This window comes from Arvicanthis niloticus, chromosome 4 (genome assembly GCF_011762505.2).
Source record: "Arvicanthis niloticus isolate mArvNil1 chromosome 4, mArvNil1.pat.X, whole genome shotgun sequence".
Lineage (NCBI taxonomy): Eukaryota > Metazoa > Chordata > Mammalia > Rodentia > Muridae > Arvicanthis > Arvicanthis niloticus.
In genome coordinates this window covers 114,753,647-114,762,041 of record NC_047661.1, presented here as the reverse complement: position 1 = coordinate 114,762,041, position 8,395 = coordinate 114,753,647, and positions in this window count along the sequence as shown.

Genomic DNA, 8,395 nt, shown 5'->3' with positions numbered 1-8,395 from the left:
TGGGTCCTAACTACTGTGTCTGCTTTTTTTTTCCTCCTTTTGGATTGCCACATCCAACTTCAATATGATAGTCTTTCCCTCCATCATATTGTATTTTGTTTTGTCTTTTTGTTATTAACACTTTGAAGGCTGTTTTTTTTTTTTTTTTTTCTTTTTTTTTCAAATGAGAGACAGAAAGGGAGTTGATCCAGAGGAGAGAAGATATGGGAGGATCTGGGAAGAGTAGAGGGAGGGGAAACTATAACCAGGTATATCCTATGAGAAAAGAATGTCATTTTGATCAAATGAAAAATAACATTTTCAGTAGCTTTTAACACACGAATATAAAGGATTCCTTGTGACTAGGAGCCAATGGTTCTCATTTCCAAGTTATCAGGGAAGAATGCAGTGCCACAGCTGGGCATTTGTCTGCTCACTATATTTCAGTAGAGGGCCTCTATGTTTTACACATACTTTGTTATGATTTGAGTGATAGCTAATGATATAACCATTCTTTCAGATAAAAAGTGGAAGAGACTCAAACTTTGGATGATTTAGGCACAGTTTATTTGGAGGTTGCATACCTGCTGACAATGTGGTTCTGGGATTAGATAAGCCATGATAGAGCCCATAAACCACCCTGTGTAGTCATTACCCACAGAAGCACTGTGCTTAGAAATTGCAAAGGCGTGGTTTGCTTGGTGGTTGGGACAGCATCATTAAATATGGCTGAAGTGGTGGGGCTTAGAGGCAGGCCACAGGTTTATATGACCTTACCTCGAGAGTTAGCGTCCATCTACCAACAGTGGTGAATAGCTATGTACTGACACAGAGAGTCATTGCTGGAATAATATTTTTGATCAGGTATTAATTGGAAGAAGAAAGGGAAGCTGCTTTGGTGTTAAATTAGAAGTTTTCAATGAGCTTCAGCATGAGCAGATGCATACAGAGGTGTAAAGATGCAGAGTGAGGTAGGGTAGCTCATACTGTAACCTCAGTACATGGAAGATTCTGGCAGAATTTTAGGCTGAGGCCAGCCTGGGCTACATAGTGAACATCTACCCCTGCAAAGGGGAGATACTTGTAGAGATATACAGAGTACCTTGAGGAATTGGGTTCTGTTAACATCTGTCTGGGAAACCCTTGACTCATGACGAGGTTCCACTGAGTTCACATTGTTATGACAGTTGGTTTAGGAGCAGAGCAGGCAAGAAGATGGTTTGAAATGGAAGGCAGGGGTAGGGTAAGTATATGTTGAGGCCCACATTCTGCCTCAACACTTTTCCTCAACACTTTTGGGGCTAAGTGCTCTGGTCAAGAGAGAGTGTGGCTCTTGGGGCAAGTGACTCGAAGAATGGAGACAAGTCAGGGTGTGATTCAGTCTCTTCTATTTTCTCAAGTCTCCCTTATTGAAGGGAATTCTGAGGTATTTATATATGCAAGTAGGAGAACACAGGTGAAAACATTTTACCACGTGCACCATACAGCTGAGGTCACTAAACAGCAAAACAAGCTATGTGGGATAAACAATATATTTATCAGAGTGTGCTTCAGCTGTTATAGGCTTTTGACAACCAAGTCTTTCATCAGGGTATATGGTTCCAGATGGCTGCAAAGTTGATCTAGCCGCTTTCTACTAAAGTCGGCTCCCAACAGGTCCCCCTTTTTAAATTTTTTTCAAAAGGGAAGGCTGGGAAAACTTACAGAAACCGTGCCTATCCTAGGTTGGAGCAAAGGACCCCAGCCTCACTTAAGATGGTGAGACCTCCCTTATTTTAGGGGCAAGGGTCTCAATATGCTCTCTTACCCGTCATTGGCTATCCAGCTTAGTGCATAAGTTAGGGGTTAATCCTCGTCAATCTTGATGACAGAGGTTTCAGAGCCCCCTACTTCCAGCCTGTAATCGGACCTGTATGGGTTTCATTTGTTATCTGCTGCCGTACCAAAGCCATCAGTTTGAACAGCATGAACCCGAGAGACAAGAGACTTAATATCTAAACCGTTGATATAAAAGCAACACTCTTTAAGGCAACACACAACTTCCCCTGTTGGAGAAGTGAAAGGTCTAAGCCTTGTACCCACAAATTTATACCAATGAAATCCTTGAATTTTGCATCAGCTTAGTAACAATTATAAAGATAAAGACAGCCTAATATTAACCACCTCAGTCCCCAAGTCCAGGGAATTGGGGCGCCGACTCTTCATTAACTTCTTCAAGCTGAACATGGGTGTTGACTTTTAGAAGAGGAATGAGGGGAAGGGTAAATTGAAAGCATCTGAAGTCTGTCTTAACTGCATCTAGCTGGAAGTCCAGGGCATCAGTGAACATGCAGGTGATAAGATTTATTCTCCAAAGCTGTGTATTCTGCAATATACAAATCTCAAAACAAATTTTAGTATCAAGATAATTATTTTGATTCTCTGAAATCTAGTGTTCTGGAGGCCTACCTCTGTCATGTCTGATCCATATAATTCTGGAAGACATAACTACTACCTTAATGACCTCATCAGAAAACTCATAGAAAAACCTTTTCCAAATTAGCCTTTCCTTAAGCCAGTAACCAGAAAAAACTTTACATTGAGTTTTTATCCAGAAAAATATTATACAACTCAGAATCACACCCATTTTGAAAGTTAAATCTATTAACATTATTATTCTGCTTAGCTCTCTGTCTAGAGCAGTCTTCTATTTATTCCTCGCGTCTTTAAAGCCTTTTTCATCTGTTTTTACTCACTTATTTCTTGCCCCATTTTCGTTACTATAACCTTTATTTATCTGTTTGGCTCTCTTGACTCAGAGCAGCTTGCAATTTACTCCTTGCATCTTTAAAACTTTTTTTCATCTGTTTCTGCTTATTTTTTTTCTTGCCCCGTTTTTGTTACTATAACCTTTATCTATCTGTTTGGCTCTCTTGACTCAGAGCAGCCTGCAATTTACTCCTTGCATCTTTAAATCCTTTTTCATCTGTTTCTATTTACTTATTTCTTGCCCCGTTTTTGTTACTATGCAATCACCTTTGTTTCACTTCCGAATTCAGCCAGCTCCGTCAGTCGACTGGTTCTCCAGCGCAGGGTGTCTTCCACTGTATCCCACTTACTGGAGTTCAAACGTTGAGGCTCTGTCAGTTGACTGGTTCTCCAGCGCAGGGTGTCTTCCACTGTATCCCACTTACTGGAGTCCCTGTTCAGGCGACACTAATGTTGAGGCCCACACTCTGCCTCAACACTTTTCCTCAACACTTTTGGGGCTAAGTGCTCTGGTCAAGAGAGAGAGTGGGGCTCTTGGGGCAAGTGACTCGAAGAATGGAGACAAGTCAGGGTGTGATTCAGTCTCTTCTATTTTCTCAAGTCTCCCTTATTGAAGGGAATTCTGAGGTATTTATATACACAAGTAGGAGAACACAGGTGAAAACATTTTACCACGTGCACCATACAGCTGAGGTCACTAAACAGCAAAACAAGCTATGTGGGATAAACAATATATTTATCAGAGTGTGCTTCAGCTGTTATAGGCTTTTGACAACCAAGTCTTTCATCAGGGTATATGGTTCCAGATGGCTGCAAAGTTGATCTAGCCGCTTTCTACTAAAGTCAGCTCCCAACAAGTATAGATTCCCAGCTCAGACTTGGGAAGATCGAGAAGATGCCTCCCTCATCCAGAGTGAATAGACTTGATAGTACCTCTCTCCCTCTGTGCAGGGAACAAGTATCTCAAAGGAGAGGCCAGAAGCTCACCGTATGGTGCTTCTCAGCTTGGGGATCACTTTTATGACAACTCTGTGACATCCAGAGATGAGCACAATGGGTAGGCAGGACTGGGCATGTTCTCATTTCCTGACCAGTCTTGAATGACAAAGCTATTTGGTTTAGGCACAAGATGTTCTATTTTGCTCTCCCAATGTCAACAGCACTGTCTGATCCAATAGTCCTGAATCTGGCAGAACCTAAGCTAAGGAAGTCTTTTAGTAGAAAGGGCAATCCTGTTCTGTGGATTGGGGTCAGGGGTTGCTAAGAGAGTTTTTATATGTAGAGAATAAAGAAGGAAGTCCCACCCTAAGACAGCTGTCAATGTCAATCCTAGGTCTAGGAGAATAAGAGGGGCTTGTGCAGGGTCAAAGGGTCAAGAGAGGGTAAGATGTCAAAACTACTACTGAGTCTTGTCCTCTTAGCTATTTCTCATAAGAAAAACATCTATGGGACACACTAATAAGAGGCTGAACATTTACTGTCCCTTTCTGAGGAGTGTTAAATAGGAAACTTCTGTAACCATCTCTTTAGGGTGTATCTCCCAATAAATGACAAGACTTTATTTACTACCCTCAACTCCCATCCCTTTTCTGAATTCCAAGAAGTTGGAGCTGCTAAAAGCTACCTTTCCTGGAAAATTGAAGAAGGCTGACATTTCTTTGTCAATACAGGAGAGAGGAGAGCCACTGAGTAATTGTGGGAACAATGGGTTAAGGCTGAGCTAATCTGTTTCAGGTTAACTTGAGTCTTCGATAAATTCATTAGTGGGATGTTTTATTTCTTTTTTAAAAGCCATTTCTTTTTCCTTTTAGGTTAATAAAGCTTTATTTATTTATTTATTTACTTTTATTGGATATTTTATTTACATTTCAGATGCCATCCCCTTTCCCTATTTCCCCTCCCTAGGAAATCCCTATCCCATGCTCCCTTCTCCTTTTTGCTTTTATACAATTTAAAAAATATTAATCAAAGGCTTTATAAGTTTGGTAATGCTCAATATCAATCAGAAGTGTAACCCAATACCCAACCTAGATACATCAACTATCTTTGACTGGTAGAGACACTCGAACATCTGCCTCCATGTTTCTTTCTCTCTCTCTTTCTCTCTCTCTCTCTCTCTCTCTCTCTCTCTATCTCTCTCGTCTTCTAGCTCCTCCTCTCCTTCTCCTCCTTCTCTCCTTACTCCTCCCACCTTAGCTCCTCCTACATATCACCCTTCCTGTTAAAATAAAACTTTTCTCTCAAAATACAATTAGAGCATAACTATACCAGTGAGGTACAAGATAGACCTAATACTCAGGCCATCATTTTGTTGACTAACCAGAACCTCTGTCATCACTCCTAACTAAAACACTTAGTTCTGAACCTGGCTTTTTTCTTGGCTTTAGAATGAATGTCAGCTGAAAACCATCCTCTCAAATCTTTTCTCTCAAAGTAAATAGCAAGGATTGACTATGAGACTATAAGTCTTCAACCCTGTCAGAAATCCAGAATGACAGAGTTAACTGAAATTATGGAAAGCACAAAACATAGTTTCTAAAACTTAGCCTAAATTAAATAATAATAATAATAATAATAAATTAGATACCGCTGAACACCTGGACAGTCCCTATACTACAAAACATTGGAGCATCTGATCTTCAGCCTTCTGGCCCAGGATCATCTGACAGACCTAGTGATGCAGAATTATTAAGGGTTGATTACTCTGTCTTGGCAGATATAATCAGTTGACTATTCTGCAAGTGTGTCCTTTTCTGGTCAATGATTTGTCTATAGATGAAAAGAGGCAATTCTTGCCTAGTGGCTGTCTCACCACAACTGGAATAACTCCAAAGATGCTCATTTTTTTTTCTTAGAATCCAAGACAGGAAGCTGTCAGGAGCAGACAGGTCTCTAATCAAAATGAACATTAATAAGGAAATGTTTGTAACGTCATTCCTGTGGACTTCTGATGTTTTGAAAACCAACTATCCATGTAAGGCAATCTGGACTGTTGTCTGTTAGCTCCTCTCAGCTATTTCTAATTCTAAATAAAATATAGAAAACACTCTAACAATAAACTCAGAGCCATGAATTTTCTATAGGCCCTTAACTCACAGGCTAACCATCTCAAATCAGTTAAAAAAGTTAAAGAAGGACTGGGTCTAAGTCTTGTATTCCTAAATGTGTTATATAGGCACAGTGCCTATGAGAGTAACAATATTAATCTTACTTTTATATCATTAAGAAGCTCACACCAATGAAAACCTTAAATTTGAAATCAAACTAAATTTTGTACCATTTAAGAAATTATAACTTCATCTTAATAACAATTATATATATTTCTACGAATAGGTTATGGCTATGCAATAAATCCTAGCTAATCCTCCCTGTTCAACCAAAACCACTACTTTTCTCTAGAAAGACAACCCAATATTAACCACCTCAGTCCCCAAGCCCAGGGAATAGGGGTGCTGACTCTTCATTAACTTCTTCAAGCTGATTATGGGCATTGAGATATTAGAAGAGGGGGAGGGGGAAGAGTAAATTGATAAGCCTCTGACGTCTGTGTCTTCACTGCATCCAGCTGCAATTCCAGGACATCAGAGGTTCGAGCAGGTTTGCTCAACTCACTTGATGAGTAGATACACCGAGGCTGTGTATTCTGCAATATACAATCCTCAAGACAAATTTTAGTATCAAGATAATTGTTTGTTTGAATTGTGGAATCTAGTCTTCTGGCGGCCTGCCTCTGTCATGTCTAATCCATATAATTCTGGGAGTTTCTATGAGGGTGTGCTCCCACCATCCTCCTATTTTCGCCTCCCTGCTCTCAAGTTCCCCAACACTAGGGAATCCAAACTTTCAAGCACCAAGGCCCTCCACTTCCACTGATGCCTTACCCCTTACCCCATCCCCACTCCTCCAATTACTATGAGGGTGTGCTCCCACAATCCTTTTATTCCCACCTCCCTGCTCTTGAAATTCCCCAACACTAGGGAATCCAAACTTTTAGGTACCAAGGCGGTCCACTTCCACTGATGCCTGCCAAGGCCACCCTCAACTACCTATACAGGTGGAGCCATGAGTCCTCTTTTTGTGTTCTTGGGCTGGATAATTTAGAATGGTACTCCAGCTTGTTTCTTAGGGCCATTTGCTTGAAAAATTGTTTTCCATCCTTTTACTCTAAGGTAGAGTCTGTCTTTGTCACTGAAGTGGGTTTCCTGTATGCAGCAAAATGCTGGGTCCTGTTTATGTATCCAGTCCATTAGCCTATGTCTTTTAATTGAGAAATTGAGTCCATTGATGTTAAGAGATATTAAGGAACCGTGATTGTTGCTTCCTGTTATTTTTGTTATTAGAGGTGAAATTATCTTTGTGTGGTTATCTTCTTTTGGATTTGTTGGAGGAGGATTACTTTCTTGCGCTTTCTAGGGTATAATTTCCCTCCTTGTATTGGAGCTTTCCTGCTATTATTCTTTGTAATGCTGGGTTTGTGGAAAGATATTGTGTAAGTTTGGTTTTGTCATGGAATATCTTGATTTCTCCATCTATGGTAATTGAGAGTTTTGCTGGGTATAGTAGCCTGGGCTGGCATTTGTGTTCTCTTAGAGTCTGTATGACATCTGTCCAGGATCTTCTGGCTTTTATAGTATCTGGTGAGAAGTCTGGTGTAATTCTGATAGGTCTGTCTTTATATGTTACTTGGCCTTTTTCCTTTACTGCATTTAAAATTTTTTCTTTGTTTTGTGCACTTGGTGTTTTGATTATTATGTGATGGGTGGTATTTCTTTTCTGGTCTAGTGGGTCCCAGTTACTCTCTGTTTGGGGCAGCTGTTGCTGTCTCCTTACCTAAGATACTACCTGGGTTAGAGCTCCTGGGAGGCCTGCTTCCTCTGGGTTCTGTGAGATTGGGGGAAGAGCTGTCACCTAGGATCTGCTCAGTGCTCTGGCCCAGACCAGAAGGGGGAAGTTTTATTTCTTAAAGGACTTATTTTGTTTGTAGTTTTTTTGGTGTGTGTGTGTGTATGTGTGTGTGTGTGTTTTGTACATGTGAATTCTGCTGCCTGCAGAAGTCATAGGATCTCCAGGAGCTAGGGTTACAGGTGGTGGTCAGAGCTACCTGTTGTGAATACTAGGAACTGAACTCAGGTCCTCTGCAAGAGCAGTGTGTACTCTTACTACTGAGTAAGCTCTCCAGCCCCAGTTTTATTTTCAGTAATTGTATTTCTTTAATCTGAAACTTTAAGCAGAGATAAAACACTTTCTTCTGTCAGGTTTCTTATCAAACAGGAGTAACTAAGATGGGGAGCTTTATTTCATTTAAAAATTAATGTACTATATATATATATATATATATATATATATATATATATAATTTTTATTTATTTATTTATTTTTTTCTGAGACAGGGTTTCTCTGTGTAGCCCTGGCTGTCCTGGAACTCACTCTGTAGACCAGGCTGGCCTCAAACTCAGAAATCCACCTGCCTCTGCCTCCCAAGTGCTGGGATTAAAGGCATGTGCCACCACCACCTGACTCTATATTTTTAAGAATAGATTTATTTTTGTTTTATGTGTATCCATGTTTTGCCTGCATGTATGTCTGTGTGCTGTGTACATGCGATGTCTGTGGAGGCCAGAAGAGGGCACTGGATCTCCTGGAAGTGGAGTTGCAGGTGATTGTGAGC